General features: G+C 46.9%; 1 pseudogene; it reads left to right on the forward strand.

The window, feature by feature from the left end:
- LOC129842396 (transmembrane protein 8B-like) overlaps positions 1–20,484 on the forward strand; it is a 79,287-nt pseudogene that overhangs the window by 15,820 nt on the left and 42,983 nt on the right.

Here is a 20,484-nt window from a genome sequence, read left to right on the forward strand (position 1 = left end):
CAGCTAGCTAGCTAGCTAACCAAGCTAGTCTGGTTATTGTAACAGCATGGCTATAGATACAATGCTGCCAACAGGACATTGTAAACACCAACAGCAGCTAGCTAGCTAGCTAACCAAGCTAGTCTGGTTATTGTAACAGCATGGCTATAGATACAATGCTGCCAACAGGACATTGTAAACACCAACAGCAGCTAGCTAGCTAGCTAACCAAGCTAGTCTGGTTATTGTAACAGCATGGCTATAGATACAATGCAGCCAACAGGACATTGTAAACACCAACAGCAGCTAGCTAGCTAACCAAGCTAGTCTGGTTATTGTAACAGCATGGCTATAGATACAATGCAGCCAACAGGACATTGTAAACACCAACAGCAGCTAGCTAGCTAACCAAGCTAGTCTGGTTATTGTAACAGCATGGCTATAGATACAATGCTGCCAACAGGACATTGTAAACACCAACAGCAGCTAGCTAGCTAACCAAGCTAGTCTGGTTATTGTAACAGCATGGCTATAGATACAATGCAGCCAACAGGACATTGTAAACACCAACAGCAGCTAGCTAGCTAGCTAACCAAGCTAGTCTGGTTATTGTAACAGCATGGCTATAGATACAATGCTGCCAACAGGACATTGTAAACACCAACAGCAGCTAGCTAGCTAGCTAACCAAGCTAGTCTGGTTATTGTAACAGCATGGCTATAGATACAATGCTGCCAACAGGACATTGTAAACACCAACAGCAGCTAGCTAGCTAGCTAACCAAGCTAGTCTGGTTATTGTAACAGCATGGCTATAGATACAATGCTGCCAACAGGACATTGTAAACACCAACAGCAGCTAGCTAGCTAACCAAGCTAGTCTGGTTATTGTAACAGCATGGCTATAGATACAATGCAGCCAACAGGACATTGTAAACACCAACAGCAGCTAGCTAGCTAGCTAACCAAGCTAGTCTGGTTATTGTAACAGCATGGCTATAGATACAATGCAGCCAACAGGACATTGTAAACACCAACAGCAGCTAGCTAGCTAGCTAACCAAGCTAGTCTGGTTATTGTAACAGCATGGCTATAGATACAATGCAGCCAACAGGACATTGTAAACACCAACAGCAGCTAGCTAGCTAGCTAACCAAGCTAGTCTGGTTATTGTAACAGCATGGCTATAGATACAATGCAGCCAACAGGACATTGTAAACACCAACAGCAGCTAGCTAGCTAACCAAGCTAGTCTGGTTATTGTAACAGCATGGCTATAGATACAATGCAGCCGACAGGACATTGTAAACACCAACAGCGCTAGCTAGCTAGCTAACCAAGCTAGTCTGGTTATTGTAACAGCATGGCTATAGATACAATGCAGCCAACAGGACATTGTAAACACCAACAGCAGCTAGCTAGCTAGCTAACCAAGCTAGTCTGGTTATTGTAACAGCATGGCTATAGATACAATGCAGCCAACAGGACATTGTAAACACCAACAGCAGCTAGCTAGCTAGCTAACCAAGCTAGTCTGGTTATTGTAACAGCATGGCTATAGATACAATGCTGCCAACAGGACATTGTAAACACCAACAGCAGCTAGCTAGCTAACCAAGCTAGTCTGGTTATTGTAACAGCATGGCTATAGATACAATGCAGCCGACAGGACATTGTAAACACCAACAGCAGCTAGCTAGCTAGCTAACCAAGCTAGTCTGGTTATTGTAACAGCATGGCTATAGATACAATGCAGCCAACAGGACATTGTAAACACCAACAGCAGCTAGCTAGCTAGCTAACCAAGCTAGTCTGGTTATTGTAACAGCATGGCTATAGATACAATGCAGCCGACAGGACATTGTAAACACCAACAGCAGCTAGCTAGCTAGCTAACCAAGCTAGTCTGGTTATTGTAACAGCATGGCTATAGATACAATGCAGCCAACAGGACATTGTAAACACCAACAGCAGCTAGCTAGCTAGCTAACCAAGCTAGTCTGGTTATTGTAACAGCATGGCTATAGATACAATGCTGCCAACAGGACATTGTAAACACCAACAGCAGCTAGCTAGCTAGCTAACCAAGCTAGTCTGGTTATTGTAACAGCATGGCTATAGATACAATGCTGCCAACAGGACATTGTAAACACCAACAGCAGCTAGCTAGCTAGCTAACCAAGCTAGTCTGGTTATTGTAACAGCATGGCTATAGATACAATGCAGCCAACAGGACATTGTAAACACCAACAGCAGCTAGCTAGCTAGCTAACCAAGCTAGTCTGGTTATTGTAACAGCATGGCTATAGATACAATGCAGCCAACAGGACATTGTAAACACCAACAGCAGCTAGCTAGCTAGCTAACCAAGCTAGTCTGGTTATTGTAACAGCATGGCTATAGATACAATGCAGCCAACAGGACATTGTAAACACCAACAGCAGCTAGCTAGCTAGCTAACCAAGCTAGTCTGGTTATTGTAACAGCATGGCTATAGATACAATGCAGCCAACAGGACATTGTAAACACCAACAGCAGCTAGCTAGCTAACCAAGCTAGTCTGGTTATTGTAACACCATGGCTATAGATACAATGCAGCCGACAGGACATTGTAAACACCAACAGCAGCTAGCTAGCTAGCTAACCAAGCTAGTCTGGTTATTGTAACAGCATGGCTATAGATACAATGCTGCCAACAGGACATTGTAAACACCAACAGCAGCTAGCTAGCTAGCTAACCAAGCTAGTCTGGTTATTGTAACAGCATGGCTATAGATACAATGCAGCCGACAGGACATTGTAAACACCAACAGCAGCTAGCTAGCTAGCTAACCAAGCTAGTCTGGTTATTGTAACAGCATGGCTATAGATACAATGCTGCCAACAGGACATTGTAAACACCAACAGCAGCTAGCTAGCTAGCTAACCAAGCTAGTCTGGTTATTGTAACAGCATGGCTATAGATACAATGCAGCCAACAGGACATTGTAAACACCAACAGCAGCTAGCTAGCTAACCAAGCTAGTCTGGTTATTGTAACAGCATGGCTATAGATACAATGCTGCCAACAGGACATTGTAAACACCAACAGCAGCTAGCTAGCTAGCTAACCAAGCTAGTCTGGTTATTGTAACAGCATTGCTATAGATACAATGCAGCCAACAGGACATTGTAAACACCAACAGCAGCTAGCTAGCTAGCTAACCAAGCTAGTCTGGTTATTGTAACAGCATGGCTATAGATACAATGCTGCCAACAGGACATTGTAAACACCAACAGCAGCTAGCTAGCTAACCAAGCTAGTCTGGTTATTGTAACAGCATGGCTATAGATACAATGCTGCCAACAGGACATTGTAAACACCAACAGCAGCTAGCTAGCTAACCAAGCTAGTCTGGTTATTGTAACAGCATGGCTATAGATACAATGCTGCCAACAGGACATTGTAAACACCAACAGCAGCTAGCTAGCTAGCTAACCAAGCTAGTCTGGTTATTGTAACATGATTGGCTATAGATACAATGCAGCCAACAGGACATTGTAAACACCAACAGCAGCTAGCTAGCTAGCTAACCAAGCTAGTCTGGTTATTGTAACAGCATGGCTATAGATACAATGCTGCCAACAGGACATTGTAAACACCAACAGCAGCTAGCTAGCTAGCTAACCAAGCTAGTGGACAATTTCAGTTGAAAGTGGTCAGAGGTCTGGGTTCACTTCTGAAATTACATTTATTATCTGCCAAATGTACATAAACCATGACTAGCTATGATTCCAATATTTAATGATATATTTCCCGTTGGGCTAATGTCTCTTCTGTCAACCTTGATCACAGTTCCCGCGGGACTGACCGCTGTGTTTTACATGACAACTGGGTCAGAATTCAGGACCTTTGATTGGATCATGTGACACAAGTATTTGTTTTGATTGGCGGTTGCTTGCACGTAGTCGCACGACGTTGGAACGTTTCGACTGGAACCAAGATGCAGATGAGATGCGTATTAGTTGGGGTCAGGGGTCAGGGGTTAGGGGTTAGGGTTACTGTACTGAGCAATCAAGGAGCAACTCAGTGGACCTGTAGTGGTGTATTAGTTGGGGATGGTTCACACAGCAATCAAGGAGTAACTCAGTGGACCTGTAGTGGTGTATTAGTTGGGGATGTTTCACACAGCAATCAAGGAGCAACTCAGTGGACCTGTAGTGGTGTATTAGTTGGGGATGATTCACACAGCAATCAAGGAGCAACTCAGTGGACCTGTAGTGGTGTATTAGTTGGGGATGGTTCACACAGCAATCAAGGAGCAACTCAGTGGACCTGTAGTGGTGTATTAGTTGGGGATGGTTCACACAGCAATCAAGGAGCAACTCAGTGGACCTGTAGTGGTGTATTAGTTGGGGATGGTTCACACAGCAATCAAGGAGCAACTCAGTGGACCTGTAGTGGTGTATTAGTTGCAGGGGGATGGTTCACACAGCAATCAAGGAGCAACTCAGTGGACCTGTAGTGGTGTATTAGTTGGGGATGGTTCACACAGCAATCAAGGAGTAACTCAGTGGACCTGTAGTGGTGTATTAGTTGCAGGGGGATGTTTCACACAGCAATCAAGGAGCAACTCAGTGGACCTGTAGTGGTGTATTAGTTGCAGGGGGATGTTTCACACAGCAATCAAGGAGCAACTCAGTGGACCTGTAGTGGTGTATTAGTTTGGGATGTTTCACACAGCAATCAAGGAGCAACTCAGTGGACCTGTAGTGGTGTATTAGTTGGGGATGGTTCACACAGCAATCAAGGAGCAACTCAGTGGACCTGTAGTGGTGTATTAGTTGGGGATGATTCACACAGCAATCAAGGAGCAACTCAGTGGACCTGTAGTGGTGTATTAGTTGGGGATGTTTCACACAGCAATCAAGGAGCAACTCAGTGGACCTGTAGTGGTGTATTAGTTGGGGATGTTTCACACAGCAATCAAGGAGCAACTCAGTGGACCTGTAGTGGTGTATTAGTTGGGGATGGTTCACACAGCAATCAAGGAGCAACTCAGTGGACCTGTAGTGGTGTATTAGTTGGGGATGTTTCACACAGCAATCAAGGAGCAACTCAGTGGACCTGTAGTGGTGTATTAGTTGGGGATGGTTCACACAGCAATCAAGGAGCAACTCAGTGGACCTGTAGTGGTGTATTAGTTGGGGATGGTTCACACAGCAATCAAGGAGCAACTCAGTGGACCTGTAGTGGTGTATTAGTTGGGGATGGTTCACACAGCAATCAAGGAGCAACTCAGTGGACCTGTAGTGGTGTATTAGTTGGGGATGGTTCACACAGCAATCAAGGAGCAACTCAGTGGACCTGTAGTGGTGTATTAGTTGGGGATGATTCACACAGCAATCAAGGAGCAACTCAGTGGACCTGTAGTGGTGTATTAGTTGGGGATGGTTCACACAGCAATCAAGGAGCAACTCAGTGGACCTGTAGTTGTGTATTAGTTGGGGATGGTTCACACAGCAATCAAGGAGTAACTCAGTGGACCTGTAGTGGTGTATTAGTTGGGGATGGTTCACACAGCAATCAAGGAGTAACTCAGTGGACCTGTAGTGGTGTATTAGTTGGGGATGGTTCACACAGCAATCAAGGACCAACTCAGTGGACCTGTAGTGGTGTATTAGTTGCAGGGGGATGGTTCACACAGCAATCAAGGAGCAACTCAGTGGACCTGTAGTGGTGTATTAGTTGGGGATGTTTCACACAGCAATCAAGGAGCAACTCAGTGGACCTGTAGTGGTGTATTAGTTGGGGATGGTTCACACAGCAATCAAGGAGCAACTCAGTGGACCTGTAGTGGTGTATTAGTTGGGGATGGTTCACACAGCAATCAAGGAGCAACTCAGTGGACCTGTAGTGGTGTATTAGTTGGGGATGTTTCACACAGCAATCAAGGAGCAACTCAGTGGACCTGTAGTGGTGTATTAGTTGGGGATGATTCACACAGCAATCAAGGAGCAACTCAGTGGACCTGTAGTGGTGTATTAGTTGGGGATGGTTCACACAGCAATCAAGGAGCAACTCAGTGGACCTGTAGTGGTGTATTAGTTGCAGGGGGATGGTTCACACAGCAATCAAGGAGCAACTCAGTGGACCTGTAGTGGTGTATTAGTTGGGGATGGTTCACACAGCAATCAAGGAGTAACTCAGTGGACCTGTAGTGGTGTATTAGTTGGGGATGGTTCACACAGCAATCAAGGAGCAACTCAGTGGACCTGTAGTGGTGTATTAGTTGGGGATGTTTCACACAGCAATCAAGGAGTAACTCAGTGGACCTGTAGTGGTGTATTAGTTGGGGATGTTTCACACAGCAATCAAGGAGCAACTCAGTGGACCTGTAGTGGTGTATTAGTTGCAGGGGGATGTTTCACACAGCAATCAAGGAGTAACTCAGTGGACCTGTAGTGGTGTATTAGTTGGGGATGGTTCACACAGCAATCAAGGAGTAACTCAGTGGACCTGTAGTGGTGTATTAGTTGCAGGGGGATGTTTCACACAGCAATCAAGGAGCAACTCAGTGGACCTGTAGTGGTGTATTAGTTGGGGATGGTTCACACAGCAATCAAGGAGTAACTCAGTGGACCTGTAGTGGTGTATTAGTTGCAGGGGGATGGTTCACACAGCAATCAAGGAGCAACTCAGTGGACCTGTAGTGGTGTATTAGTTGCAGGGGGATGGTTCACACAGCAATCAAGGAGCAACTCAGTGGACCTGTAGTGGTGTATTAGTTGCAGGGGGATGGTTCACACAGCAATCAAGGAGCAACTCAGTGGACCTGTAGTGGTGTATTAGTTGGGGATGATTCACACAGCAATCAAGGAGCAACTCAGTGGACCTGTAGTGGTGTATTAGTTGCAGGGGGATGTTTCACACAGCAATCAAGGAGCAACTCAGTGGACCTGTAGTGGTGTATTAGTTGGGGATGGTTCACACAGCAATCAAGGAGCAACTCAGTGGACCTGTAGTGGTGTATTAGTTGGGGATGGTTCACACAGCAATCAAGGAGCAACTCAGTGGACCTGTAGTGGTGTATTAGTTGCAGGGGGATGTTTCACACAGCAATCAAGGAGCAACTCAGTGGACCTGTAGTGGTGTATTAGTTGGGGATGGTTCACACAGCAATCAAGGAGCAACTCAGTGGACCTGTAGTGGTGTATTAGTTGGGGATGGTTCACACAGCAATCAAGGAGCAACTCAGTGGACCTGTAGTGGTGTATTAGTTGGGGATGTTTCACACAGCAATCAAGGAGCAACTCAGTGGACCTGTAGTGGTGTATTAGTTGGGGATGTTTCACACAGCAATCAAGGAGCAACTCAGTGGACCTGTAGTGGTGTATTAGTTGCAGGGGGATGGTTCACACAGCAATCAAGGAGTAACTCAGTGGACCTGTAGTGGTGTATTAGTTGGGGATGGTTCACACAGCAATCAAGGAGCAACTCAGTGGACCTGTAGTGGTGTATTAGTTGGGGATGGTTCACACAGCAATCAAGGAGCAACTCAGTGGACCTGTAGTGGTGTATTAGTTGGGGATGGTTCACACAGCAATCAAGGAGCAACTCAGTGGACCTGTAGTGGTGTATTAGTTGGGGATGTTTCACACAGCAATCAAGGAGCAACTCAGTGGACCTGTAGTGGTGTATTAGTTGGGGATGTTTCACACAGCAATCAAGGAGCAACTCAGTGGACCTGTAGTGGTGTATTAGTTGGGGATGGTTCACACAGCAATCAAGGAGCAACTCAGTGGACCTGTAGTGGTGTATTAGTTGGGGATGGTTCACACAGCAATCAAGGAGCAACTCAGTGGACCTGTAGTGGTGTATTAGTTGGGGATGTTTCACACAGCAATCAAGGAGCAACTCAGTGGACCTGTAGTGGTGTATTAGTTGGGGATGTTTCACACAGCAATCAAGGAGCAACTCAGTGGACCTGTAGTGGTGTATTAGTTGCAGGGGGATGTTTCACACAGCAATCAAGGAGCAACTCAGTGGACCTGTAGTGGTGTATTAGTTGCAGGGGGATGGTTCACACAGCAATCAAGGAGCAACTCAGTGGACCTGTAGTGGTGTATTAGTTGGGGATGGTTCACACAGCAATCAAGGAGCAACTCAGTGGACCTGTAGTGGTGTATTAGTTGGGGATGATTCACACAGCAATCAAGGAGCAACTCAGTGGACCTGTAGTGGTGTATTAGTTGGGGATGGTTCACACAGCAATCAAGGAGCAACTCAGTGGACCTGTAGTGGTGTATTAGTTGGGGATGTTTCACACAGCAATCAAGGAGCAACTCAGTGGACCTGTAGTGGTGTATTAGTTGGGGATGTTTCACACAGCAATCAAGGAGCAACTCAGTGGACCTGTAGTGGTGTATTAGTTGGGGTTAGTTAGGGGTCAGGGGTCAGGGGTTGGGGATGTTTCACACAGCAATCAAGGAGCAACTCAGTGGACCTGTAGTGGTGTATTAGTTGGGGATGGTTCACACAGCAATCAAGGAGCAACTCAGTGGACCTGTAGTGGTGTATTAGTTGCAGGGGGATGGTTCACACAGCAATCAAGGAGTAACTCAGTGGACCTGTAGTGGTGTATTAGTTGGGGATGTTTCACACAGCAATCAAGGAGCAACTCAGTGGACCTGTAGTGGTGTATTAGTTGGGGATGATTCACACAGCAATCAAGGAGCAACTCAGTGGACCTGTAGTGGTGTATTAGTTGGGGATGTTTCACACAGCAATCAAGGAGCAACTCAGTGGACCTGTAGTGGTGTATTAGTTGGGGATGGTTCACACAGCAATCAAGGAGCAACTCAGTGGACCTGTAGTGGTGTATTAGTTGGGGATGGTTCACACAGCAATCAAGGAGCAACTCAGTGGACCTGTAGTGGTGTATTAGTTGGGGATGATTCACACAGCAATCAAGGAGTAACTCAGTGGACCTGTAGTGGTGTATTAGTTGGGGATGTTTCACACAGCAATCAAGGAGCAACTCAGTGGACCTGTAGTGGTGTATTAGTTGGGGATGGTTCACACAGCAATCAAGGAGCAACTCAGTGGACCTGTAGTGGTGTATTAGTTGGGGATGGTTCACACAGCAATCAAGGAGCAACTCAGTGGACCTGTAGTGGTGTATTAGTTGGGGATGTTTCACACAGCAATCAAGGAGCAACTCAGTGGACCTGTAGTGGTGTATTAGTTGCAGGGGGATGGTTCACACAGCAATCAAGGAGCAACTCAGTGGACCTGTAGTGGTGTATTAGTTGGGGATGTTTCACACAGCAATCAAGGAGCAACTCAGTGGACCTGTAGTGGTGTATTAGTTGGGGATGGTTCACACAGCAATCAAGGAGCAACTCAGTGGACCTGTAGTGGTGTATTAGTTGGGGATGGTTCACACAGCAATCAAGGAGTAACTCAGTGGACCTGTAGTGGTGTATTAGTTGGGGATGTTTCACACAGCAATCAAGGAGTAACTCAGTGGACCTGTAGTGGTGTATTAGTTGGGGATGATTCACACAGCAATCAAGGAGCAACTCAGTGGACCTGTAGTGGTGTATTAGTTGGGGTTAGTTAGGGGTCAGGGGTTGGGGATGGTTCACACAGCAATCAAGGAGCAACTCAGTGGACCTGTAGTGGTGTATTAGTTGGGGATGGTTCACACAGCAATCAAGGAGCAACTCAGTGGACCTGTAGTGGTGTATTAGTTGGGGATGGTTCACACAGCAATCAAGGAGCAACTCAGTGGACCTGTAGTGGTGTATTAGTTGGGGATGGTTCACACAGCAATCAAGGAGCAACTCAGTGGACCTGTAGTGGTGTATTAGTTGGGGATGGTTCACACAGCAATCAAGGAGCAACTCAGTGGACCTGTAGTGGTGTATTAGTTGCAGGGGGATGGTTCACACAGCAATCAAGGAGCAACTCAGTGGACCTGTAGTAGTGTATTAGTTGGGGATGATTCACACAGCAATCAAGGAGCAACTCAGTGGACCTGTAGTGGTGTATTAGTTGGGGATGGTTCACACAGCAATCAAGGAGCAACTCAGTGGACCTGTAGTGGTGTATTAGTTGGGGATGGTTCACACAGCAATCAAGGAGCAACTCAGTGGACCTGTAGTGGTGTATTAGTTGGGGATGGTTCACACAGCAATCAAGGAGCAACTCAGTGGACCTGTAGTGGTGTATTAGTTGGGGATGGTTCACACAGCAATCAAGGAGCAACTCAGTGGACCTGTAGTGGTGTATTAGTTGGGGATGTTTCACACAGCAATCAAGGAGCAACTCAGTGGACCTGTAGTGGTGTATTAGTTGGGGATGGTTCACACAGCAATCAAGGAGCAACTCAGTGGACCTGTAGTGGTGTATTAGTTGGTCAGAGGTTGCACAGAGGTCAGAGGTTGCACGGAGGTCAGAGGTTGCACAGAGGTCAGAGGTTGCACGGAGGTCAGAGGTTGCACAGAGGTCAGAGGTTGCACGGAGGTCAGAGGTTGCACGGAGGTCAGGGGTTGCACGGAGGTCAGGGGTTGCACGGAGGTCAGAGGTTGCACGGAGGTCAGAGGTTGCACGGAGGTCAGAGGTTGCACGGAGGTCAGAGGTTGCACGGAGGTCAGAGGTTGCACGGAGGTCAGAGGTTGCACAGAGGTCCTTTGAACATTGTTCAAAAGTTTGGACACACCTTCTCATTCAAGGGTTTTTCTTAATTTTTTACTCTTTTCTACATTGTTGAATAACAGTGGAGACATTAAAACTAATGAAATAACACATATGGAATCATGTAGCAATGAAAAAAAGTGTTAAACAAATAAAAATATATTTTAGATTCTTCAAAGTAGCCACCATTTGCCTTGACAGCTTTGCACAACCTTGAAATTCTCTCAACCAGCTTCACCTGGAATGCTTTTCCAACAGTATTTAAGGAGTTCCCACATATGCTGAGCACTTGTTGGCTGCTTTTCCTTCACTTTCTCTCTCTCTCTATCTCTCTCTCTCTGTCTCTCTCTCTCTCTGTCAGGGTGTTTGTTCCAGAGTTCGTGTCGTCTCTCTCGGTGTCTGTGAGTGGCTGTACCTGGGGGGAGGGGCTTGTGAACGGAGACTGTTCATTGTCCCTCACGCTAGGCTCCTCCTCCCCCCAGGGGGGGCTTGTGAGGGTGAACTGTTCTCTGATTGGCTGTTTGGCCGTTCTCCTCGCTCCCCCATGGAATACTTGGATACGCGTCACCGTGGATAGTTACCATAGCAACCGAACCACAGCCTTCAGCATCTCAGCCAACTACACAGGTACACACACACACACACACACACACACACACACACACACACACACACACACACACACACACACACACACACACACACACACACACCCCATATGTGAGGTGATGCGGTAACAGTGGTTGTGTGTGTGTGTGTGTCAGTGGGCTGTAAGCCTCAGAGCGTGGGTATGTCTGGAGACGATTACCTTAACAGGCTCCATGGCAACAGCAGCACGACAACGTCACCAGGCAACGGATCTGTGGTTGCCGAGGCAGGTCTTCATAACAACGTGTCGGCGTGTGTGTGGAGAGTCCCGGTGCTCCGCGAGGAACTAGACGTTCTGTCTGTCCGGTTCTCTCCCGTTAATGGACCGACTGTAACGGTCACACACACCCACCCCACGCTCCTCACCTACCCCCTCAACACACAGTCTACTGGAGGGACCCTGAACCTGGAGATTACACTCAACACTGTGAGTAACACACCCACCCCACGCTCCTCACCTACCCCCTCAACACACAGTCTACTGGAGGGACCCTGAACCTGGAGATTACACTCAACACTGTGAGTAACACACCCACCCCACGCTCCTCACCTACCCCCTCAACACACAGTCTACTGGAGGGACCCTGAACCTGGAGATTACACTCAACACTGTGAGTAACACACCCCACCCCACGCTCCTCACCTACCCCCTCAACACACAGTCTACTGGAGGGACCCTGAACCTGGAGATTACACTCAACACTGTGAGTAACACACCCACCCCACGCTCCTCACCTACCCCCTCAACACACAGTCTACTGGAGGGACCCTGAACCTGGAGATTACACTCAACACTGTGAGTAACACACCCACCCCACGCTCCTCACCTACCCCCTCAACACACAGTCTACTGGAGGGACCCTGAACCTGGAGATTACACTCAACACTGTGAGTAACACACCCACCCCACGCTCCTCACCTACCCCCTCAACACACAGTCTACTGGAGGGACCCTGAACCTGGAGATTACACTCAACACTGTGAGTAACACACCCACCCCACGCTCCTCACCTACCCCCTCAACACACAGTCTACTGGAGGGACCCTGAACCTGGAGATTACACTCAACACTGTGAGTAACACACCCCCCCCACGCTCCTCACCTACCCCCTCAACACACAGTCTACTGGAGGGACCCTGAACCTGGAGATTACACTCAACACTGTGAGTAACACACCACACCCCACGCTCCTCACCTACCCCCTCAACACACAGTCTACTGGAGGGACCCTGAACCTGGAGATTACACTCAACACTGTGAGTAACACACCCCACGCTCCTCACCTACCCCCTCAACACACAGTCTACTGGAGGGACCCTGAACCTGGAGATTACACTCAACACTGTGAGTAACACACCCCACGCTCCTCACCTACCCCCTCAACACACAGTCTACTGGAGGGACCCTGAACCTGGAGATTACACTCAACACTGTGAGTAACACACCCCACGCTCCTCACCTACCCCCTCAACACACAGTCTACTGGAGGGACCCTGAACCTGGAGATTACACTCAACACTGTGAGTAACACACCCACCCCACGCTCCTCACCTACCCCCTCAACACACAGTCTACTGGAGGGACCCTGAACCTGGAGATTACACTCAACACTGTGAGTAACACACCCCACGCTCCTCACCTACCCCCTCAACACACAGTCTACTGGAGGGACCCTGAACCTGGAGATTACACTCAACACTGTGAGTAACACACCCCCCACGCTCCTCACCTACCCCCTCAACACACAGTCTACTGGAGGGACCCTGAACCTGGAGATTACACTCAACACTGTGAGTAACACACCCCCACGCTCCTCACCTACCCCCTCAACACACAGTCTACTGGAGGGACCCTGAACCTGGAGATTACACTCAACACTGTGAGTAACACACCCCCCCACGCTCCTCACCTACCCCCTCAACACACAGTCTACTGGAGGGACCCTGAACCTGGAGATTACACTCAACACTGTGAGTAACACACCCACCCCACGCTCCTCACCTACCCCCTCAACACACAGTCTACTGGAGGGACCCTGAACCTGGAGATTACACTCAACACTGTGAGTAACACACCCCACGCTCCTCACCTACCCCCTCAACACACAGTCTACTGGAGGGACCCTGAACCTGGAGATTACACTCAACACTGTGAGTAACACACCCCCCACGCTCCTCACCTACCCCCTCAACACACAGTCTACTGGAGGGACCCTGAACCTGGAGATTACACTCAACACTGTGAGTAACACACCCACCCCACGCTCCTCACCTACCCCCTCAACACACAGTCTACTGGAGGGACCCTGAACCTGGAGATTACACTCAACACTGTGAGTAACACACCCCCCACGCTCCTCACCTACCCCCTCAACACACAGTCTACTGGAGGGACCCTGAACCTGGAGATTACACTCAACACTGTGAGTAACACACCCCACGCTCCTCACCTACCCCCTCAACACACAGTCTACTGGAGGGACCCTGAACCTGGAGATTACACTCAACACTGTGAGTAACACCCACCCCACGCTCCTCACCTACCCCCTCAACACACAGTCTACTGGAGGGACCCTGAACCTGGAGATTACACTCAACACTGTGAGTAACACACCCCACGCTCCTCACCTACCCCCTCAACACACAGTCTACTGGAGGGACCCTGAACCTGGAGATTACACTCAACACTGTGAGTAACACCCCACCCCACGCTCCTCACCTACCCCCTCAACACACAGTCTACTGGAGGGACCCTGAACCTGGAGATTACACTCAACACTGTGAGTAACACACCCACCCCACGCTCCTCACCTACCCCCTCAACACACAGTCTACTGGAGGGACCCTGAACCTGGAGATTACACTCAACACTGTGAGTAACACACCCCACGCTCCTCACCTACCCCCTCAACACACAGTCTACTGGAGGGACCCTGAACCTGGAGATTACACTCAACACTGTGAGTAACACACCCACCCCACGCTCCTCACCTACCCCCTCAACACACAGTCTACTGGAGGGACCCTGAACCTGGAGATTACACTCAACACTGTGAGTAACACACCCCACGCTCCTCACCTACCCCCTCAACACACAGTCTACTGGAGGGACCCTGAACCTGGAGATTACACTCAACACTGTGAGTAACACACCCACCCCACGCTCCTCACCTACCCCCTCAACACACAGTCTACTGGAGGGACCCTGAACCTGGAGATTACACTCAACACTGTGAGTAACACACCCCACGCTCCTCACCTACCCCCTCAACACACAGTCTACTGGAGGGACCCTGAACCTGGAGATTACACTCAACACTGTGAGTAACACACCCCACGCTCCTCACCTACCCCCTCAACACACAGTCTACTGGAGGGACCCTGAACCTGGAGATTACACTCAACACTGTGAGTAACACACCCCCACGCTCCTCACCTACCCCCTCAACACACAGTCTACTGGAGGGACCCTGAACCTGGAGATTACACTCAACACTGTGAGTAACACACCCCACGCTCCTCACCTACCCCCTCAACACACAGTCTACTGGAGGGACCCTGAACCTGGAGATTACACTCAACACTGTGAGTAACACACCCACCCCACGCTCCTCACCTACCCCCTCAACACACAGTCTACTGGAGGGACCCTGAACCTGGAGATTACACTCAACACTGTGAGTAACACACCCACCCCACGCTCCTCACCTACCCCCTCAACACACAGTCTACTGGAGGGACCCTGAACCTGGAGATTACACTCAACACTGTGAGTAACACACCCACCCCACGCTCCTCACCTACCCCCTCAACACACAGTCTACTGGAGGGACCCTGAACCTGGAGATTACACTCAACACTGTGAGTAACACACCCCCACGCTCCTCACCTACCCCCTCAACACACAGTCTACTGGAGGGACCCTGAACCTGGAGATTACACTCAACACTGTGAGTAACACACCCCACGCTCCTCACCTACCCCCTCAACACACAGTCTACTGGAGGGACCCTGAACCTGGAGATTACACTCAACACTGTGAGTAACACACCCCACACTCCTCACCTACCCCCTCAACACACAGTCTACTGGAGGGACCCTGAACCTGGAGATTACACTCAACACTGTGAGTAACACACCCATGACGAAGTATCATTTTTTTCTGTAAACTGATGTGTGTGTGTGTGTGTGTGTGTGTGTGTTGTAGACTAATACAACGGTAGGAACCAGCAGTGTGAAGGCCTGTCTCTCCCCCTGGGCTCCTGTCCTCGCACTCAACTACTCCCATCCCTGTCACACAGGTAGGACACACACACACACACACACACACACACACACACACACACACACACACACTATATACAGAACCAGTCAACAGTTTGGACGCAGCTACTCATTCTAGGGTTTTTCTTTATTCTTCGCATTCTCTCAACCAGCTTCACCTGGAATGCTTTTCCAACAGTCTTGAAGGAGTTCCCACATATGCTGAGCACTTGTTGGCTGCTTTTCCTTCACTCTGCGCTCCAACTCATCCCAAACCATCTGAATTGGGTTGAGGTCGGGTTAATGTGGAGGCCAGGTCACCTGATGCAGCACTCCATCACTCCCCTTCTTGGTCAAATAGCCCTTACACAGCCTGGAGGTGTGTTGGGTCATTGTCCTGTTGAAAAACAAATGATAGTCCCACTAAGCCCAAACCAGATGGGATAGCGTATCGCTGCAGAATGCTGTGGTAGCCATGCTGGTTAAGTGTGCCTTGAATTCTAAATAAATCACTGACAGTGTCGCCAGCAAAGCACCATCACACCTCCTCCTCCATGCTTCACGGTGGGAACCACACCTCCTCCTCCATGCTTCACGGTGGGAACCACACATGCAGAGATCATCCGTTCACCTACTCTGCGTTTCACAAAGACACGGCGGTTGGAACCAAAAATAGACTCATCAGACCAAAGGACAGATTTCCACCGGTCTAATGTCCATTGCTCGTGTTTCTTGGCCCAAGGAAGTCTCTTCTTCTTATTTGTGTCCTTTTAGTAGTGGTTTCTTTGCAGCTATTCGACCATGAAGGCCTGATTCACACAGTCTCCTCGAACAGTTGATGTTGAGATGTGTCTGTTACTTGAACTCTGTGAAGCATTTATTTGGGCTGCAATTTCTGAGGCTGGGTAACTATACTGAACTTATCCTCTGCAGCAGAGGTAACTCTGGGTCTTCCTTTCCTGTGGCGGTCCTCATGAGAGACAGTTTCATCATATCCTCTGCAGCAGAGGTAACTCTGGGTCTTCCTTTCCTGTGGCGGTCCTCATGAGAGACAGTTTCATCATATCCTCTGCAGCAGAGGTAACTCTGGGTCTTCCTTTCCTGTGGCGGTCCTCATGAGAGACAGTTTCATCATAGATACACTACAAGGCTGGTAACTCTAATGAACTTATCCTCTGCAGCAGAGGTAACTCTGGGTCTTCCTTTTCAATCTGAGACTGGTAACTCTAATGAACTTATCCTCTGCAGCAGAGGTAACTCTGGGTCTTCCTTTCCATTCTGAGGCTGGTAACTCTAATGAACTTATCCTCTGCAGCAGAGGTAACTCTGGGTCTTCCTTTCCTGTGGCGGTCCTCATGAGAGCCAGTTTCATCATAGCGCCTGATGGACTTTGCGGCTGCAGTTGAAGAAACGTTTAACCTGTCTAGGCTAGCGGCACACCCCCCCACATTCCACTGAAAAGGCAGAGCCGCGAAATTCAATTGTTTTTTTTTTTTTTTTAAATATTTAACTTTCACACATTAAAGTCCAATACAGCTAATGAAAGACACAGATCTTGTGAATCCAGTCAACATGTCCGATTTTTAAAATGTTTTACAGGGAAGACACAATATGTAAAGATGTAAATCTATTAGCTAAACACATTAGCATAAGACACCATCTTTTATTTGTCCACCAACACCAGTAGCCATCACCAATTCGGCTAAACTAAGATATTGATAGCCACTAACCAAGAAAAAAGCTCATCAGATGACAGTCTGATAACATATTTATGGTATGGGATAGGTTTTGTTAGAAAAATGTGCATATTTCAGGTAGATGTCATAGTTTACAATTGCACCCACCGTCACAAATGGACTAGAATAAATACATAGAGCAACGTGTTTACCTTATTACTAATCATCAAACATTTCGTAAAAATACACAGCATACACTAATCGAAAGACACAGATCCTGTGAATACAGACAATATTTCAGATTTTCTAAGTGTCTTACAGCGAAAACACAATAAATAGTTATATTAGCATAGCACATGTGCAAACATTACCCCAGCATTGATTCTAGCCAAAGAGAGCGATAACGTCAACATTGCCAAAATATATAAATTTTTTCACTAACCTTCTCAGAATTCTTCCGATGACACTCCTGTAACATCATATTACAACATACATATACAGTTTGATCGAAAATGTTTATATTTAGCCACCAAAATCATGGTTAGACAATGACAAAAGTTGCCCAGCTGGTCAGACAATGTCGTGCGCCATATTAGACAGTGATCTAGTCGTATACATAAATACTCATAAACGTGACTAAAAAATATAGGGTGGACAGCGATTGATAGACAATTTAATTCTTAATACAATCGCTGATTTACATTTTTTAAATTATCCTTACTTTTCAATACAGTTTGCGCCAAGCGAAGCTACGTCAAACAAAATGGCGTCATAAGCGATTAACATTTTTCGACAGAAACACGATTTATCATAATAAATTGTTCCTACTTTGAACTGTTCTTCCATCCGAATCTTGGGCAAAGAATCCTTTCTTGGGTCTAATCGTCTTTTGGTCGAAAGCTGTCCTCTTGCCATGTAGAAATGCCCATTGCGTTCGGCATGAACTGGAACCGTGCCCAGAGATTCACAGTGTCTCAGAAATAAATGTCCCAAAATCGCACTAAACGGATATAAATTGCTATAAAACGGTTTAAATTAACTACCTTATGATGTTTTTAACTCCTATAACGAGTAGAAACATGACCGGAGAAATATAACTGGCTACACTAATGCTTGGAAAAAGAGCAGGTCGGTGTCCACCGCGCGCCCGACGCATCTGGAAAAGAGTTCCTACCTACACGTGTTTTTGTTTTATAGGGGCTGTGATTGCGCAATCGACACCATTCAAAGCGTCATCACGTAAAGGCATCCAGGGGAAGACGTAAGCAGTGTCTGTATGCTCATAGCGTTCACAGTGGCCTTTAAACTGACTCCAGATCAGGGGCCAAAATGTGTGAAATCTGACTCCATGTCAGGGAAATTGCTGTAGAATGAGTTCTGTTCCACTCAGAGACAAAATTTCAACGGCTATAGAAACTAGAGACTGTTTTCTATCCAATAATAATAATAATATGCATATTGTACGATCAAGAATTTAGTAGGAAGCCGTTTAAAAATTACACGATTTCCAGAAAGTGACAACAGCACCCCCTAGCCTCAACAGGTTAAAGTTCTTGACATGTTCCATATTGACTGACCGTCATGTTTTAAAGTAATGATGGACTGTCGTTTCTCTTTGCTTATTTGAGCTGTTCTTGCCATAATGTGGACTTGGTCTTTTACCAAGTAGGGCTATCTTCTGTATACCACCCCTACCTTGTCACAACACAACTGACTGGCTCAAACGCGTTAAGAAGGAAAGAAATTCCACAATTTACCTTTTAACAAGGCACACCTGTTAACCTCTACAGAGTACCTAACCCGGATCCGGGAGCACCCCCCCACACCCCCCACACTGATTAGCATCGCTAGCATAGCGTCACAATTAAATAGTAGCATCTAAATATCATTAAATCACAAGTCTAAGACACCCAATGAAAGACACAGATCTTGTGAATAAAACCACCATTTCAGATTTTTTAAATGTTTTACAGGGAAGACACAATATGTAAATCTATTAGCTAAACACGTTAGCAAAATGACACCATTTTCTTACTCCAACAGTTTCTTACTCCATCAGGTGCTATCACCAATTCGGCTAAACTAAGATATTGATAGCCACTAACCAACAAACAAATTCTTAAGATGACAGTCTGATAACATATTTATGGTATAGCATAGTTTTTTTTTTTTAAATGTGCATTTTTCAGGTATAAATCACAGTTCTACATTGCAGCTGCAATCTGATATAGTGCTGATGCAGCTAGAACAATTACAGAGACCAACGTTATATAACTAATTACTTGTCTTAAAACATTTCAGAAAAAATACACAGCGTACAGACATTGAAAGCGCAACATCTGGTGAATCCAAACAATATTTCAGATTTTTTAAATGTTTTATAGCGAAAACAAAATGTATCGCTAAATTAGCATAACCAGGCCAGCCAGAACCAGCTGGACGCGCGCGACCAGTTCACATGCACGACAGATATATGAAATAACATCGTAAATTGGGTCTTACTATTGCTGGTCTTTCATCAGAATGTTGATCAAGGTGTCCTTAGTCCTGATGAGTCGTTCAATCCATTCACAATGGCAACCTCCCCTCTTCATTTAGCCTGGGTACTGGTCGACTGGCACGGTCCATGTCCAAAGTTAAAAAACTCAAAGAACGGAACACGGCAAAACTCCCGAAAAAATTCTAATAATCTGATTAAACTATATTGAAAAAACATACATTACGGTGATATGGTCACATGTATCAAACAAACTTCGACACGGAGATAGTTTTCATCCGTAACGTCAGCATAACAAAAGACAATGGCACCTCTGAAAACGCGCATCTCAGAAACCGGAAGTTGTCGGTCACGCTAAAGAAATAGGTCTTATTTCACGTCAGTACAAGATAAACAAAAAATTTCTCCTCTGACGTCTTCCAGACACCCAGAGGAAGAAGAAGAAAGTGTGTTTCGGGTCATAGGTCGCGTGACCATATATAGGCAGAGCTTTGAAGCGAGCATACACATCTTGCAATCTTCTTCAGGCTCAGGGAAAGTGCTGTGAAATGACCTGTGTTTGACTCAGAGACAAAATTGGAACGGTTTTAGAAACCATAGCTTGTTTTCTATCCAATGGCATATGGTTATATGCATGTAGTAACAGCAATAATTGAATAAGAGGCAGTTTAATCTGTAGAGGCAATTATGCTAATGCGAAACAGCACCCCCTGTATTCTCAAGAAGTTAATTGAAATGCAT

Source organism: Salvelinus fontinalis, unplaced genomic scaffold (genome assembly GCF_029448725.1).
Source record: "Salvelinus fontinalis isolate EN_2023a unplaced genomic scaffold, ASM2944872v1 scaffold_0037, whole genome shotgun sequence".
NCBI classification, from domain to species: domain Eukaryota; kingdom Metazoa; phylum Chordata; class Actinopteri; order Salmoniformes; family Salmonidae; genus Salvelinus; species Salvelinus fontinalis.